The sequence below is a fragment of the Leptonychotes weddellii genome, chromosome 5 (assembly GCF_054177405.1).
Source record: "Leptonychotes weddellii isolate Sample4059 chromosome 5, ASM5417740v2, whole genome shotgun sequence".
NCBI classification, from domain to species: domain Eukaryota; kingdom Metazoa; phylum Chordata; class Mammalia; order Carnivora; family Phocidae; genus Leptonychotes; species Leptonychotes weddellii.
The window spans coordinates 133,192,128-133,210,579 of record NC_138373.1 but is presented as its reverse complement, the minus strand read 5'-3'; the positions used below and the strand labels follow the sequence as shown (position 1 = coordinate 133,210,579).

General features: G+C 35.9%; 2 long non-coding RNA genes and 1 pseudogene across 2 annotated transcripts in view; 2 read left to right on the top strand and 1 right to left on the bottom strand.

The window, feature by feature from the left end:
- Window positions 1-711: 711 nt before the first annotated feature.
- On the top strand, window positions 712-1,244 carry LOC102728029 (large ribosomal subunit protein uL23 pseudogene; annotated as a pseudogene).
- A 3,576-nt stretch (window positions 1,245-4,820) lies between these two features.
- Window positions 4,821-16,982, top strand: LOC145721449 (uncharacterized). Its single transcript, XR_014145125.1, has 3 exons — window positions 4,821-4,929; window positions 9,061-9,102; window positions 15,261-16,982. It is a non-coding gene; the product is annotated as an uncharacterized LOC145721449 (long non-coding RNA).
- Window positions 6,386-18,452, bottom strand: part of LOC115943165 (uncharacterized) — a 90,490-nt gene continuing 78,423 nt past the window's right edge. The window contains exons 2-3 of the long non-coding RNA XR_014145124.1: window positions 6,764-6,838; window positions 6,386-6,470 (exon numbers count right to left, since the gene is read on the bottom strand). This is a non-coding gene — a long non-coding RNA (uncharacterized LOC115943165). The remainder of the gene's footprint in view (window positions 6,471-6,763; window positions 6,839-18,452) is intronic.

Sequence of the window (18,452 nt, the reverse complement as noted above, 5' to 3'; positions counted from 1 at the left end):
AACACCTAGGAATGTGATTCCTAGACCATATGGTAAGATGACTTTAACTATGTAAGAAACACAAACTGTTCTTCAAAATGGCTGTACCATTTTGCATCCCCACCAGCAATGAATGAGTTTCCATTGCTCCACATTCTTACCAGAATTTGGTATTGTGAGGGTTTTGTTTGTTTTTTTGGGGGGGTGGGGGAGGTTGTGTTTTGTTTTGTTTTGTTTTGTTTTTGCATTTTAGCCATTTTAATAGGTGTAAAATGCTTTTTAAACTTGTTTTGTATTATTTGTTTCTCTTCAAGATTTACAGCCTATTAAAATGCTAAGCTGTATTCCTGCTAAAATAAAAATCAAACTTAAGCTCTGCATGTGTCTAATTTTTTTAAAAGATAAAGTATGTATAAATCTAGAAATACCCCAATAAACTTAGTGATAAATTGAATGAGATAGGAATGGAATACAGCAAAACTCCTCCTAATCCACAATATTATGCAACCTGAGCTTAGAAAAGACAGTTAATAAATACCACCATTTTGAAAAGAGATGTTTATATTACCTCTGTTATGAAGAACCAGCCAATTCCAGCCTGAGCATAAGACATGAAAGGAATAAATGCACATAATTTGAACTTCTTAGAATCAATTTCAAAGCCACTGAAGTTATTTTTCCTGAGATGTAAGCAAGGAGCACCTGACTTATTTGCAGTAAGAAAAAGGTGATAGGTAGCCCTTTTACGAAGATGGCGCCGAAAGCTAAGAAGGAAGCCCCTGCCCCACCCAAAGCCAAAGCCAAAGCAAAGGCTTTGAAGGCCAAGAAAGCGGTGCTGAAAGGTGTCCACAGTCACAAAAAAAAGAAGATCCGCACGTCACCTACATTCCGACGACCCAAGACACTGCGTCTGCAGAGGCAGCCCAAATATCCTCGAAAGAGCGCCCCCAGGAGAAACAAGCTTGATCACTATGCCATCATCAAGTTCCCCCTGACTACTGAGTCAGCCGTGAAGAAAACAGAAGACAACACACTTGTGTTCTTTGTGGATATCAAGGCCAATAAGCACCAGATCAAACAGACTGTGAAGAAGCTCTACGACATTGACGTGGCCAAGGTCAACACCTTGATCAGGCCTGATGGAGAGAAGAAGGCATATGTTTGACTGGCTACTGGCTATGATGCTTTGGATGTTGCCAACAAAATTGGAATCATCTAAACTGAGTCCAGCTGGCTAAATCTAAATATAAATTTTTTCACCAAAAAAAAAAAGATGATAGGTAACTTACTAATGATGTACATAGATTTCTTCATAAGGGAAGTCTTAGAGAAGACATAATCTCCATTATAATAATTCAGGCATTTTATGAATAAGAACTCACTATATGGTTTCACGTCACACTTTAGAGAAGGAAAGTTAGGAGCTTATTGAGGGTCCATACAAAGAATAACCAATAACTAGCATCTTCTTCTGAAGGGCTCAGGATGACATCCTGGGAACAGAGTGGACTTTACAGGCTGATGGGGTTGGGCTGAAAAAGATTTTCTGTCTAGCCTATAGCAGATGCTCAAGAGTTCTCTAGAGGCTTTGAGATAGTTGCCATGTGTTACAGGTTGGGGTTTACAGGAAGCAGATTCTTAGAGACAGAGTGTAGCATGCAGGAAGTTTATTAGGAAGTACCCTTGAGATCCAGAGCCATGGAAGAACAGGGAAAGAAGCAGATTAAGTAAGGCTGCCAATAATACCAGATAAGCCCATACGGAGCTCGAAAGCTTAAGTGGCCCAAGAGAGTTGCCCCTAGTCCCTAAAAGGACTAGGACTTTCTACCCTTGCCTTGATCAGTCATTGGATGTAAACCACTCCTGGAAGGGCATGATCTTGGGAAAAGTGGATCCCTATAGCTTACAAGGCTCCAATCTGAGTTTTGTCTGCTGACAAAACTCCTACAGTTAGGAGGATCTGGCTGGGCCATGTCTGTGCTCATCACAGGTCAGTCCTTGCATCCCTATGATCTATTCTTTCATAGACATTCAGAGAGCAGCTACTCCAGGATTCCAGTGAAAATCCTTTTCTGGAGAATACCTAAGAAGAGGAAGTCTACAGGGACCAAATTTAGTCCTGGCCACTGCAGCTGGTTTTTAGGCTGCAGCTAATAATCTACCTATCCCTATTTTTCCATCCATTCTGTGTTCCTTTTACCTTCAAATGCTGGTCTTAGTGGTTTATCAGGTGGTATCACCTAGATCCTTATCCCTTATGGGTAGGGACTCGTGGTTACCATGGCGTTTCTCAGACTAGGATGGTTACACTTGTCTATTTACCAGCACAACTGAGCAAGGAAATATCAAGAGATGCTCAAGTAAATCCAGATCTAAACACATTCTACCCTGCTCCCATTGAGTAATAGTGGTCCTACCTCCTCCTGATGATTGGGTTGATTACCCAGGCCAAGTTGCTTGCTGAGCCCTGTACATAAGAGGACTTTAGGCAGCTTTATAGTCAAATAAACCTATTAATGTGTCCACCAGTTGGATACGTCTCCTTTGGGGAACAGAACATTTTATCCCTGCAAAGACCAGACTTACAGAAATGAGACAACCAAGTTCTCAGACTGTGTCATTGTGAGTGAAAATAAAGTGAAGCCACTCCTGCTTCTAGTCTTTGGCTTCCACACCATGTACTCTCTACTTGGGACGTAGCACCATATATCAATGCAAACTAATTTTTGTGACACCATAGAGCAGTGGGGAAAATAAATTTTCTTTTTATTTGAGATATTTTTTTAAATTTTGGATTTTAGAAATTAAAAAATGTACGGACAGTAAATTCTACTCTTTGTGAATTAGACAGGGGTATAGAGTTGTATACATACCACCACAGCCATAAAACAGTTTCATCACCCCCAAAATATTTCCCGTATCCCCTGGTAACCACTGACATGTTTTTTATCCCTATAGTTTTGCCTTCATAATGTAAATGATAATGTATATGCCAGAATATCATATAAATAGAACCATACAGTATGTTGTCTTCTTTTGTGGTTGGCTTCTTTCTCTTAGCAAAATGGATTTGAGATTAATCCATGTTGCTGCATCTATCAATAATTCATTACCTTTTATTGATGAGTAGTTTTATATTGTAGGTATGTACCAGTCTTTTTTATTATCTCCTGAAAGACAATTGGGTTGTTTCCAGTTTTTGGAGATTATGAATAAAGCTTGTATAAACATTCACATGCATGGTTTTGCATGAACATAAGTTTTCATTTCTCTTGGAAAAAAACTACCTTTTTAATAAATGGTGTTGGATCAGTTGGATCCACGAGAAAAAAAAAACACTAAATTTTCTTTTACCATACACAAAAATTAATTCCTAGTACAGTGTAGATTTGTAGTGAAATATTTCTTAAGCATGGTATAAAAATCATTAACCATAAAAGAATCAATAATAAAGGAAAATAAACTATATTAAAATGAAGGTATTTATTAAAGATGCAATTAGAATGAAAGAAAATAAGTCTCAGATAAAAGAAGAAATACGACTGAGAAAGGGCTCATTCCCAGTCTTTACATGTTCTTTGTATAATCAAGTAGAAAGTGCACACAGCTGGAGGTGGGTGAGATGGAAAAGACAGCTCAACCATCAACCTAGAAAAGATGATACCCAATGGAGAATAAACTTTCACAAATGTGCTTAACCATTTTAGTTACCAGGGCAATACAAATTAACCCCACAATTAAATACTACAATACCACTACACATACAATAGAATGGTTAAAAGACATAATACAAAATGTGGTGAGGATGTGAAACAACTTTGCACAACCACTATCACTACTCATTTGAAATTTACAAAATAAAGTACACGTGTATAACCAGATGCGCATAAGAATGTACAAACAGCTCCCAGTTGGAAATTTCCCCAAAATACATCAACCACAGAATGAAATGACATAACTGTGGTATATCCATCCAGTGGAATACTATCCAGCATGAAAATGAAGGAATAGTAGAAACAACTATGACAAATACAGTATTGAGCAAAAATAGACCTAAAGGCAAAACCTTGATTAGAAGTCAGGATAGAAATACCCGGGGCATGGGTGCGGGCAGGAAGAGGGCTCTACATATATTATTTCTTGACCTTGGTGAGAGTTACAAGGTTGTTTTCCTCATGAAAATTTATTGAGCTGAATATTTATGTTCATGCACTTTTCTATATGGATGTCATACATTACTTTTTAAAACTTCAAAAAATAGCAGTGATACTAAAGGGTTTCCAATAATTCTGAGTTGAACTAAGTTAACGTAACTCTAGTCTAAATATTGTGCTTTAATTTTTTTACCCCATCCTGCCCCCACCCCTCCACCCCCGAGAAACACCAAAAAAACCAATGGCTATTAAGCTATCCAGCAGGCGGGTATAGGTTCAAGAAGGAAAAATTAAATTTATGAGAGTGACTTGGCACCTAATATTCTCTCCCTTATGGCTTATCTGACTTTTCTTTCATCATCCTAGATCAGCTCCTCAACAAAACAGATTAGCTGGATATCCCCACATAGGTTCTTGGTTTTGCTTCTTGCAGTCTTCAGAGTGTGTTCATGGGTAGATGTGCCAGGGCATGTGTGAATGTAACTATTCCCTGCCTCAACCCAAGGTTTGTTGAGAAGAATATCCTAAAATCTTGCCGTCTTCTTGCTGTCCCTTCCCTCCCCTTGCTAGCCCACTCATTGAGGTAGAGGTAGTTATCTGACTGGTAAGTCTGGAAGAAGACTGAATGAGGTATGCTTAACCCAGGCCTTTACCCTCTTCTCCTCTCTGCATTTCCCAACCAAGAGAGAAGCTGGCTCTTGCTTTTTTTCAGCTAGAATATAAGCTCAGTGCTAGAGGTGCTGTCCTTGCAATTGTGGCTGCCCTGCCCTATGCAGCACAACCGTGAGGAAGTGAGGTAAGTCTGTATTCTTGAGGGGTTAGGGAGCAAGCCCATTTGGCTATTACACTGAACTACGTTTTTCAACTCAGTCTTTCTCAGTAACAATGGCAATCGTAACGGCCGTCATCTGTCTTGCTGGGTTTGGTTTCATTTTGTTTTCCAATTTCTCACTTTGTTCAGAGCCAGAATAAAAGAAGATAGAGAAGAGAGGTGCTACTTTTTAAGCATTCTCAAGACCCACATAATATGCATAAACTCTAATATGGAATATGTTATAAAATTTTATATAAATAGTCATTCTCTTAAATGTTGTTAATTATATATTCTAAATTTGATATTAGAAATATATTCACTTCTTACCTTCCCCATGTCAAAAACTTGTTCCCCATGAGTTTCTACTTCTCTGTACTTTCCTTAAAGTCTGAGACCTTTCATATTATTTAGTCTGAGACTTCAGGAAAGAAGAGAAAAAGAAACAGAGAAGGGAAAGAAGAGAAGAAAATATTAATAATGGTTTCCATTTATTCAGTGCTCCATATGTGTCAGGCACTAAGTGATTTATATGTATTTTCTGATTTAATTCTCACAACAAACCCATTTTTGCAGATAAGAAAACTGAAGCTAGGAAAAAATAAGCAAATTGTGTAAGACCACAAAGCTTGATAAAAGTCACGTTTCTTTCAACTTCCACGTCATTTTCTGACTATGTTTTATTCAGCACTTGCCTTTGTTTGCCATATGATACTATAATTATTTTATATATGTTTCCTGTCTCATGAAATCAATTATTAGCCTCTTTAAAGCATAGATTATTTCCCATTTCAATTTATATCCTTGGTTTGTAACACAATGCCCTGGACCCAGCAGGTGCTCAGTAAATGTTGGTGATGGCCAAGAGCTCATAACAAATGAGACCATAAGACAAACAATATTAAAATGTGACTGGATGTTAAATACGGAATTTGAAGCTGTGGTGCAAGTTCAGTGGATAAAACAGGGAATCTGGTCTCTGTTCTGCACAAGCGGTAAAATGACATGCTATCTATAAATAAAATATGTACTGAAATTTTTAAGAACTTTGAAACCAGGGACCTGGTTCTACCACTTATTAGTTATGAGACCTTGAAAAAGTCCTCCACCTTTCAGTTTCTTTCCTTTTCTCAAAGAGTTACATCTTCCTGAAAGGGTTACAAAGAGGTAATAACAGCTTGTGCAGATTGAAAACTGTACTAGTCTGATACTATCAATTTACATTTGTCTTTTGGTAACACTCTATGCTATAGATGATAGAATGATGTATGACACTGTACAATAGTAATATACATAATATCATGTCATATGCTTCACAGATATAATATTAGATCATGTTATACTGCCATTTTATAATATCTATTAATTTTTTGGTAATAGCCTAGGATGAGCTCTCAATACACATTAAGCCTTACTTTCTAGACAGAAAAAATGTGGTTACCGTCACTGATATGAAGCTGCTGTCTTTCCTGTCTTCTTCTTTATTTCCCCCTCCTGCCTGTCACTTCTGTCCCCAGGCATACATCCTGTCAGAACCATGAAATATTAATTAGCTCCTTCAGGGAAAGTTTTTGCTAGGGCTTTTCTTCCACCTAATTTTCCAAGCTCCTGTGAATCCCTCTTTCTTCTACCTTATCCTGTTCTTGCTGCAGACCTGGATTAAGAATACATGAGTTCATACTGGCAAATCGATAGATCAATAGAATCCATATTATGTCATCTTCAGGTCTCTCCAGCAGCAGAGCACTGGCTGTGCATTCAGCACATGCTTAAAAATGCCTAGTGGTTGGAATTTAACTTTATCATAAGACAAACTCACCAGTGTTGTGTTTTTCATGCCCTTTCAAGAAGCTCTTTATGTCCAGTATAATTGAGTCTTCCTGAAGACAAACTCCTAAAAGATAATAATCATTAATATTTTTTGAGAAACACAAATATCATTTTGTTAAAAATTTATTTAAAAAAAATGCATGTTTTTGAGTTTTAAAAATTCAAAGGAGAGAGGTAAACAGGAAATAAAAACTGAAAAGCCCCCATGATCCCATCTTTATCACTGCTAGAAATCATTATTAATTGATTATTGTCTATCTTTCCTGAAAATAGCTATACAAACACATATATGCCAGTCTTACACACCCTCATACTCCCTGTACACACACTTATTCACATACTAGAATTTGTACATATACTTATTCTTTTTTATTTTTTTAAAGATTTTACTTATTTATTTTTCAGAGAGAGAGAGCACACAAGCAGGGGGAGCTTCAGGCAGAGGGAGAAGCAGGCTCCCCACTCTGAGCAAGGAGTCTGATGCAGCATTCGATCCCAGGACCCCCAGATAATGACTTGAGCCAAAGGCAGATGCTTAACCAACTGAGCCACCCAGATGTCCCATACTTATTCTTTTTTAAAATACATGTAGTATGTACTACTCATACTGTTCTACAATTTACTTAAATATCTAAAATACAATAATCATAATAGTTGTATACTGGACACAGAATCTACAATATACAACCAAATGTGTTCACAGTATTTCACTGAATAGACATTCCATAACATTGTACAATTCTTCTATTTATGAACACATCAATTTTTTCCCTTTTTGGGGGAGTAGTTTACAAACAGTGCTTCACTGAATATGGCTGTGACAATTATTGCAAACTTGAGTCAAGATTAACACATCCACCAGTTTGTTGTCTATATTTAAAATTCTGTTTTTTGATTGCCAAAGGGGAGGTGGGTGGGGAAAATGGGTGACATAAAGGGGATTAAGGGTATACTTATCTTTATGAGCACTGATAAATGTATGGAATTACTGGATCATTTTATTGTGTACCTGAAACTAATATAACACTGTATGTTAATTATACTTGAATAAAAAATAAAAAACAAAAAACATTAACACATTTATAGGTGGCATAAAGAAAAGGAGCATAGTTTAGTTAAAGTACAAAAACTACTGTATTTTGTTTTTTGGGTTTTTTGTTCTGTCTTGTTTTTAAAGATTTTATTTATTTATTTGACACAGAAAGAGCACAAGCAGGGGGAGTGGCAGGCAGAGGGAGAAGCAGGCCCCCTGCTGAGCAGGGAGCCCAATGCGGGGCTCGATCCCAGGACCCCGGGATCATGACCTGAGCGGAAGGCAGACGCTTAATGACTGAGCCACCCAGGAGCCCCAAATTATTGTATTTTGTATTTAAAGCCCCAAAAGTTAGACTACTTTATATTCCCACAGTGTATAAGAGTGCCAATCTTATAGTTGAAAAAAAAATGGCAGTCTATTGCATTGCTGTCTTACTTTGTATGTCTTTTATTATGAATGAAGTTGATCATTTTTCACTGTTTTTATATTATGTTAATGGCATATAAATGTAACTGTACTTTGCATTCCCATTTTTTCCATCCATAAAACATGCCCTCCAAGATGGTGACAGTCTTTTGCAAAAGGGTAAGCTTAACACATTGGCGTCTGAGTAGTACTTTTCTAACATTTTGTTTCAGGATCCTTTTTACACTCAAAAAATATTGAGATCCCAAAGTGTTTGTGTTTATGTGGGTTATATCTAATGATAGTTATTTATCACACTAAAAATTAATGCTAAAAATTTGTTAATAATTATTTAATGTAATACTAACCCCGTTACAAGTTAACATAAAGGATTTTAAGGAAAAGTAACTATATTTAAAAGAAAAGAAAACAGTTAAATTCCAGTATCTGCTTCTGAATTTAATTTATTGTGATATCAAATATCCTGTACCCTCTGGAAAACTTTGTGAAATTCTTATAAGAAAATGAAGATGAAAGGACAAATGATGACTTAGAAGTATTATTAAAGAAATCTTTCACCTTGTGTACCTAAAGAGGTCTTGTGGATTCCCAAGGGTACTTGGACCACACTTGAAGAACGACTTTGCTAGAGCAAGACTGTCTGTCTATAGAAATAAGAATATCCTGTTTGCTTTTTATGTCTTTTGAGTTTGGGTGCTCAGGCTTCAGAAATCAATTAATCACCAGCAATGTTGTTAACAGAAAGCTGATGTAATGAGGAAGGAAACACCACCAACATATCAAGAATTGATTAATGAAAGTTTTTGTTTATTTTTTGTTTTTAGTTTTGGCTTCATAGTTGTGGACAAACAAATCCTCTGCTACAGGTAATTTATTTTGGAAAGTTTTGAGCCTTAGAAAGATTCAAAATTGAAGTTAACAGTATATATGTTTCATGATTTGATCCTTGTATCTTCAATTATGCCTAGTGATTAAATTTCATATTGACTGTGCTTGAGCTCAATTTATTATATTATTAATTCTTTTCCAATGACAAGAATGATGAAAGTTAATTTCTGCATGAGAATATGAGCTGACAAGCTTTCTCTCAACCTTCTCCCGGGATTTCAGTTCTGTTTGTTTTCCTATTGAAATTCAGAGATCTGTGCTATTATTTTTCTTTTATTGCCTTAATTTATTGTATACACATATAAAATTTATATCCACTCATAAATGTGATTCAGTCATGTGTATTTCTCTCTCATTTGCCTCCTCCAACTTTCTATCCCCTTAATCTATTAATGTCATCCCTCTCCCCAACAACCCCAAGTAACCCATATATTCTTTATATTTATTTCCATACTCTCATAATAACGCACCCCCTAAACACAGACATAAATGCAAACATACATTTAAGGGTACAAATTTTGGGGCACCTGGGTGGCTCAGTTGGTTGAGTGACTCTTGATTTTGGCTCAGGTCATGATCTCAGGGTTGTGGGATGGAGCCCCATGTCAGGCTCAGTGCTGAGCCCTCCCCCTCTCTAAAAAAATAAAATAAATAAAATAATAAAATAAAGGTACAAATATTTTTCAAAAAAATGTGATCATAGTATGTACATTTTTCTGGATCTTGCTTTTTCTCACTAAATAATTACCCATAGTGAATACCAACAAGGGAATTAGTATATATATATATATTTAAAGATTTTAAGTTATCTCTACACCCAACATGGGGCTCAAACTCACCCCTGAGATCAAGAGTCACATGCTCTACTGACTGAACTGGCCAGATGTCCTGGAATTAGTATAGTCTTAATTCATTATTCTTAAGAGTTGAATAGTATTTTATTTATTTATTTATTTATTATTGTGATTTCTTTTAATTTTTTAAATTCCAGTATAACATACAGTGTTCTATTAGTTTCAGGTATACAATGCACTTTAAATTTATTCAACCATTCATTCTTCTATTTTAATGGCCTTTCCATTGTTGCTAGTTAATTTTTTATTTATTATTGTTATTTTATATCCTCACCATCCTGAACAATGCTGGAATACACATCCTTGATGATATATACTTACACACTAGCAGTTTCATTTTTATAGGACAAAAAGAATGCCAAAGTAGAACTGCTAGGTCAATTGGGATGTAAGTTTTTAAAACATTTTTTTTAAAAGATTTTATTTATTTATTTGACAGAGACAGCGAGAGAGGGAACACAAGCTGGGGGGAGTGGGAGACAGAGAAGCAGGCTTCCCTGCTGAGCAACGAGCCCCATGTGGGCTCAATCCCAGGACCCTGGGATCATGACCTGAGCCAAAGGCAGATGCTTAACAACTGAGCCCCCCAGGCACCGCAAAACATTTTTAATTAAAGTTGCAGATTGCTTTTCAGAAGGGATACAGAATTCACAATTCCATCAGCAAGGCATGAGGATATCCTTATAAGTGTTAATCACACCTGTTAAATCTTAAAAGTATGACTAGTATAAAATAACAACACATTATATTACTCATGAGTTTGAACATCTTTTCATACTTTGTTGAAATTTTGAATATGTTCTTCTGAAAATAATCTACTCCAATTCTTGCATACTGTTCACATGGGACTCTTCCTGCTTACAGTTTTGGCTGAGGCTGCCTCTCTGAGAACAGTCGGTGCTACCCTCACATTCTAAATCAAAATGCCAGTTTTTCTATGCAGGACTTAAAAAGGAGGTATTAAAAACTGGTTCAGTAAACATTAATCCATCATCTGCATCCACTATCTATAAGAAGGCTAAGAATGCAGTAAAAATTTAAAGAGACAATAATGGAGGACATTGCAAGTATTCCACTGGACAGAAACAAGTGTTTTCCCCTCACTTAAAGCCAAATGAGGAAGCTGCCATTATGGCACGGGGAACTAGACATATCTATCTGCTGAAATCTGGGGGATACAGGAGTTAGGATATGACTCACACCTAAAAACTCTGAAGCAGAGAAACTTGCCCCTACTGTCAGAGCGAAGAGACAACAATAAGATTTGCTGCCCTTGACAGGACATGGACATATGTCCATATGTAGATATGGACATAGGTACATCTCCTAGAAGCTAAATGAATAGGGTCTCTGGTCAGAAAGACAAGCTTGAGGTATTTTAAAAGGAGGAGTCAAGGGACTTGAACTGAGAATGGGCCATGAGGAGCCATGATCTGAGTTGGGGAAGCCTGACTCCTTAAGATGGAAATCCCCAGTGATAGGTCTAGAAATAACCTACACAGTGCCCTTCAAGAGAAAAAGCTACTCTTTGAACATCTGCCTTTCCCAGCGAAGCCAACACAAGATACAATTGTACAACTTGTCTTGCCCCTTAGTTCTACTCTTACCCTGTACTCCAATCCTGGAGGATTTTAAAGCAGCTTAGTGAATAGAGGAAGAGGAAATGATAAAAAGGGATTTCACAGGCAAGGTAGGGAAACAGAAAAACAAAAGATGGCCACACCCACATACTGGTTTCCTTATAAGTATTTTGTTTATCTTTTCTGAATTCTTTGGGTGATTACTGAGATACTTCAGTTTCATTTTTCTTCCCTAATAATTAAGGCCATAAATGTTTCTGAGTACTGCTTTCACTATTTCTCATGGGCTTAAGTACTCTTTCTTACAGGGAGTTTGCAATTTTCCTTTGATCTCAGGGTTATCTGGGAGTGTGTTTCTTAACTAGCATTTATTTTTATTATATTTAGAAATGTATTCCTAATTTTATGAAACTATTAAAAGAGGCTATTGTTAGGGTTTATAAGTAATACTCCCTTCCTCTTCCTTCTCTTTGCAATGAGAATGAGTTGGGAGTTGTAACCAGGAGCCAAACATATGGAGATAAAAATGTCAGTTTTAACACAGAGTAAGTCTCAGTCCAAGGTATGAGCTTGCTAACCTTCACCTCTGATTTAACAAGGTTTACCTACACAGCCCTTCAAAATGGTAAATTACAACACTAGGGCAAGCTCACCCCTCTAAATTTACCACCCAGAGAAGTGGAGAATTTGTGATTTTTCTTAGACCTGCTAGGGTTCAAGTCCTAGTGTTGATGTACTCTAAGTGAGCACACTGATGTCAGAGTAACTGTTCCCTGCAAGCATGGTCAAGCAATGTTGTAGAAGTCAAGCTGCTATCTTCTAAGAGACCTCCCTCCTTCTAGCCTCTTTATATTAACTTAGACTCAGGACTAGGAAGACCTCAGCTTACCTGTTCATCAACTCTAAGCTAAGATCTTGAAAATCAAGGACAGGAGGCTTTGACATGTAAGACCAATGTAGAATTTGCTCCCAAGGGTCCATGAATTTCAATAGTGTGCTGGACTCTGTGGACTCTGCTGTCTGAGCTCTTCTATCAGCTCAGGGGAGAGCCCTACATCAGTTGTCTACTGGCCAAGATGCTAGATCAGAAAGCTACCGGCCAGGAGTTCACTTGTCTCTGGCTGGATGTTAGCCTTAGTAGATCCTAAGCTCAGGAGAGGTAGATAGACTGGGAGTGGGAGCAGAAGGGCAACAGGTGAAGTTCACATGGACCATTTTTCCGTTATCCTCTCTCATTGTCATTTTAAATAGTATACAATATTTATTTTTCTACATTCTCATGTAGAAAGTGAAATCTGAGGGGAAGTCACTTAAAGATAGCTTTTATTGATGTTTTAGAATCTTTAGTTGTTCTCTTGTATCTTTTAAGTCTTACAAATAAGTTTTTTTTTTCTATTATATGCACTTTTTCAGTTTTATTAAGGTATAATTGACATAAATTTGTAAGATATTTAAACTGTACATGTAGGATCTGATTTTGTATGTATATATTGTGAAATGATTCCTCCCATTTAGTTAATTTACACATCCATCACTTTACATCTTTTTGGGGGAAGGGGTGAGAACATTTCATTTCTATTCTCTTAGCAAATTTCAATTACACAATACAGTGTTATCAATTATAGTCACCATGTTTTACATTAGATTCTCATCTAATTACTCATCTCATAGCTGAAACTTAATACCCTCTTACCAAACTCTATTTATCCCACTCCCCAGTCCCTGAAAATAATTTTTCTACTCTCTGTTACTATGAGCTCAACCTTTATGTTTTTGTTTTTTTTTTTTAGATTCTACATGTAAATGATACCATGCAGTATTTGTTTTTCTGTCTGGCTTATTTCACTTAGCAAAATGTCCTTAAAGTACATCCATGTCAGTGCAAATGTTAAGATTTTCTTCTTTTCTACAGCTGAATAATATTCATATATATATATATAGAGAGAGAGAGAGAGAGAGAGATGAACACATAGGTTATTTCCATATCCTGGCCATTGTGATTAATGCTGTAAAGAACACAGATGTGCAGGTATCTCTTTGAGATCTTGTTTTCATTTCCTTTGGATATATACCCAGAAATGGCATTGCTGGATATATGGTAGTTCAATCTTCAATTTTTTGAGGAATCTCCATTCTGTTTTCCATAGGAGTTGCACCAATGTATATTAGTTCCAAATGGAACAAAAGAATAAAATCAAATCCTTATGTCATAACGCACACAGAAACCAACTCTATATAGATGAAGAACCTCAGCTTTACAATAAACTCTTATATTACATTATGTGCACCAGGAAGTGTGTAGGAGAATTCACAGCTTCCTGGAAACCTTGTTCTTAACAGTAAAGAAAAATAAATGATAGCAATCCAATGTCCATCAACTAGAGAATGAGCAAATAAACTGCTCTTTTTCACACAGAAGAAAATATATAGTAGTAAAGGAGCTATAGCTACATACATTATTAATAATATAGTAATAATAATATAATGTTAAGTGAAAAGGCAAGTCCAAAGACTACATATGGTAAGGTATTGTACTGTTCTCATTCTTAGCTTGGGTAGCACTGTCATAGGTATTTATTATATTATATATCAGAAAATGTATTACTTAAGTAGTTAAGATGAAAGAAGGTCATATGTGGAATTAATGATGACAATATGTATAATCCAAGTCCAAAAAGAAAAATCTGTGTTTAATACACTAAATTTAAATCTTTACTGAGACGCCTCTCTATTATTTTTCCTCTGTACTAGCACTTCATTCTTATGAAGGACTACTGTATCTCCTTTCAAATGCTTTACCACATGTTGAATATGTGCCAGACAAGTCCTCCATCATTATTCTTATTTAATAAGGCAGTCTTCACTTTTCTCAGTCCTGTGCTAACTATACAACATACATATCAGAACTGTGTCCTCTATTTGCACAATTTCTCAGTTACTATGAAACCATGCAAAGTGAGGGCATAGTTTTGACATATATGAGTTTTAGTTAATATTACACTACACAAAGTGGTGACTGTCTATATTTTTCAACATTTCATCCAAATATTTTGTTAGATAAATTTAGAAATGTGTCAAGCTAAAAAACAATTTTATTTTAAAATTCATAGATTAATTAGGGGATAATAGCCATATCTACAATTTGCAACAAAACTATTGCAAAAATAAAAACATTAAGTTACCAGCTATAAAATAAAAATACGTAACAGAATATTTGAAGCTATGTCAGATATAAAATTCTATTAGATGGAATTGGAAGCTAAACCTCCGTAACCCATGGAGCCTCTTTCTCTGCTCCTGAGCAGAGCCATCGTCTAACCATTCATAAGTTTATCAACCCATTTCTTAACCTTGGAATGTCCCAGGGCACAGAAATCTATTTCCCATAATAGATCTTGATTTGTGTGGGACATAGGACTCTATGGGAAAATATCCAAGTAAGAGTAAGTCTGATAGAGTGTACAAGAGATCAGTAGAACCTGAGCTTGCAATGAGCAATGTTTCCAGGGAGAGTATGAGACGAGGATTCACTATTCCCTTAACATTGCCCCTTGGAGGCCTATTAGCTCTAAGAAAGTGAATGATGTAGAATATAGAAAGAATCTACTGGGGCCCAACCTGCCTGCTATGAGAAAATATTTGAAAAGACTAGTCATATAAAGAAAAAAAACCTTTTTCTTGTTTTGTTTTGTTTATGGCCAGAGGAAGAAAATATTGAAAACTGAGAATATCTGTGGCAACACTGACAATCACATGAGCAACAACCCCTAAGCAACAAACGTCAGGGAGAATGAACACTGGAACAGAAAGATGCTGGAACTGCAAGAAGGAGATTTGTGTCTGTCAGAATTCTGCCTATCCAAGCACTCCTAGAAATTTCGGCTCCCCAAGAAATTACTCAGGAAATCTGCAAAAAGGAAATAAAAAGTTAGACTTCCTGTAAGCCAAGAGAGTATTAATTTAGAGATTTGAGGCTTGGGGTATTGCTATAGATAAAGGAGGCATCAGGAAACATATGGATGACCTACAAAAATCCACAGCTTTCCTAGATGGGATATGATAATATAATGCTAAATGGACCAAAGAGTTTTTATCCTGTTGCCTTCTTTAACTCCCATGGTTCTTACCAACTAGCAATTTTCTCTCAGAGAATATTTGGCGATGTCTGGAGACATTTTTGATTGTCACAATTCAGGGTGGGTGCTACTGGCATCTAGTGGGTAGAGGCCAGTGTTATTCTATACATTATGCTATTCTATACACTATGATAAACATCCTAGAATACAGAGAACAACCCTTCACACAAAGAATTATCCATCCCCAAATGTCAATCGTACCAGGTTAAGAGGCCCTGGTTTAAGACACATCCCCATTATCCCAACCTCCTGAGTATGAGCTTAGCATTTGCATCAGTATGCCACTTTGAAGGGATGTTATGTAGGTCTCAAGCATGAAATAGACCTTTTGATTATTTCATTTCTTCCTATATATATATTTATATACACCTCTTCTCACCAGCATGTCTTCCTGCTTTAGAGTATATCTGTATCACTCTCCTGTGTTAATCCATGACAGATACATATTATCTTTAAAAATATGGCCATCCATCAGTTCTGAAAAAACAAAAACAAAAACCTCATCTGAAAAACAAATTGGTTGCAATTATAGCTTCATCTGGTCCCTTGGCATATATCTGTAATGCTGATTTAGTGCTTCTGATAAATGTTTCCCCAAATGCATCTCTTTAGCAGCATTAGAAATAATAGCTGAAAGAAATGAGTCTTTCCAGTTGCAGTAACTATAGTCAGAGAGTATATGAACTCAAATTTATTGCTAGGATATTTGTAATGTCCAAACAATTGATTTATATATTTCTCTGATAGGTATCATGATGAAAAGTAGTAACACAAAGGCATGCCATTATAAATAGGTTGTTGGTTTTAGGGTTTTGTGTGTGCATGGTTTCTTTGGTTTTTCTGAAGTTGCAATTAATGAAGAGATTTAATTAAACAGCTGTTAAAAGAGAAGCTGCCTGAGACAGTTGGTATATTTATCCAATGCTATAGAACCATTGCCCCACTGCAGAACTTTATCTATACATAGCTATTTGGGTTTAGGCTTTGTGAAAACAGCACATTTTAATATCTCGATAGCTTTTTTGTTAAGAGAGGAAGCATCATAGTTTAATCTTAAGAGAAAAAAAAAAAACCTGGAGGGAGATCAAGAGTATGACCTTGAAGTGTTTTTGTTCATGCATCAAGTCTCCATTCATGCATAAGTATGCCAAGGGAGTAATCAAGGTAGCTGTTTCTGTCTTCCCTGACTGCTGGGTGTTATTACCCAAATCAAGTACATTAAACACATTGTGGAGAAGACAGGAAAGGAAATGAGGCTTTAACCAGATTTTTGAAGATATTTTTAACTTGGCAGTCTCTCTAATAGGGAATCATTTTTCTTTTGAAGAACAATGGATGGTCAGTATCAGTTATTTGTCAGAATCAAGTTGAAAAAACCCTATCTTATGATAGGGACTTGATTTTGAAAACAATTTTGTTTTTAAAAAATAAATCATTCTACAGTAAAAACTTTTTATACTGTAGATAAGATTGCTCTATTCAGATACTACATGATGTCAAAACATTCCAAGGACTACTGGAATCTAGGGCAGAAATGCAAAAGTTTTTGAGTGGGTAATAAGAGACTCTTGGCTTAAGTGTAGAAAATGAAATAAAAGGAAAAATAACTCATGAGTTTGGCAAAATAAATGCCTTAATCTTATCTAGGTATTTAGAAATTATTTGGCACTATATCAGTTAATTATTCTGTTTATAGGAAGATGATGCTTTAAGTACAAAGGATTTTTTTCCCTTCTTAATAAAATGCAAGATAAGAAAATGATCCTTCTTTTGTGTTACACTGGAATGATTGTAGTAAGGAAATGTGGATACCTGCTGAAAAAGAATCTCACTTTAATTTTCTGAAAATAAACAAAAATGGTGCCATTGGTGCTACCAAAGTTTCTCACAATGACTTGAAATTTCAATCTGTATCAGAAAACTTGACTGTGACCTAGGATTCTGGCTAACATTCAGATTCTTTCCTAGTGTTATGAAACCTCATGACAGAGTACAAACTAAGAGGAGTTTTAAATTTGTTCCCACTTTGCAATTATAAGACCATTAATTAATAGCTGATTTTGTAACCATTCATTGCCATTCACTGCTTTTCTCTATCATGGATTACTCAAAAACAATGTCAACACATACACACAAATATGAAATAACTTGTCTATAACAGTAAGAACAATTTCTACCTAACAAAATCCTGTTTCTATTTTCAAGAGACCTGTAAAAATATTGCTGACTACATGTAGAATAAACAAATTGTTAATAGGAATTTCATCTTCATATTACCTTGTAGACTTCACAAAATTATCAGAAATTGATTATTCACATTTACAACCTTTGCTTTAAGCAAGTTGAATATTAGGGCTATTTATGGATGAGGAAACTGAGGTTCAGAGCTGTTGCATGACAAGCTTAAGGCCACAGAGTTAACAAGTGATATAACCAATAATAAAACAAATGTCTTTGTACTAAATGAAGGAATCTGTCTCCAAAATGAAACAGCCAGTATTGTTAGAAGAGGATAATATCATCTAGATCTTCTACAATTTTATATCCACAATTCTAATCTAATAAGTCTAATAAAAAGTTCCATATCATGATAAAAAAAAAAGAGGACTTATAAGAAATAAAGAAAACCACAGGAAAAGAAAGACACCAACAGATAATTTAGACAGTTTTTAAAATTACTGTAACAGGGGCACCTCAGTGGCTCAGTTGGTTGAGCATCCAACTCTTGATTTCAGCTCAGGCCATGGTCTTGGGGTCA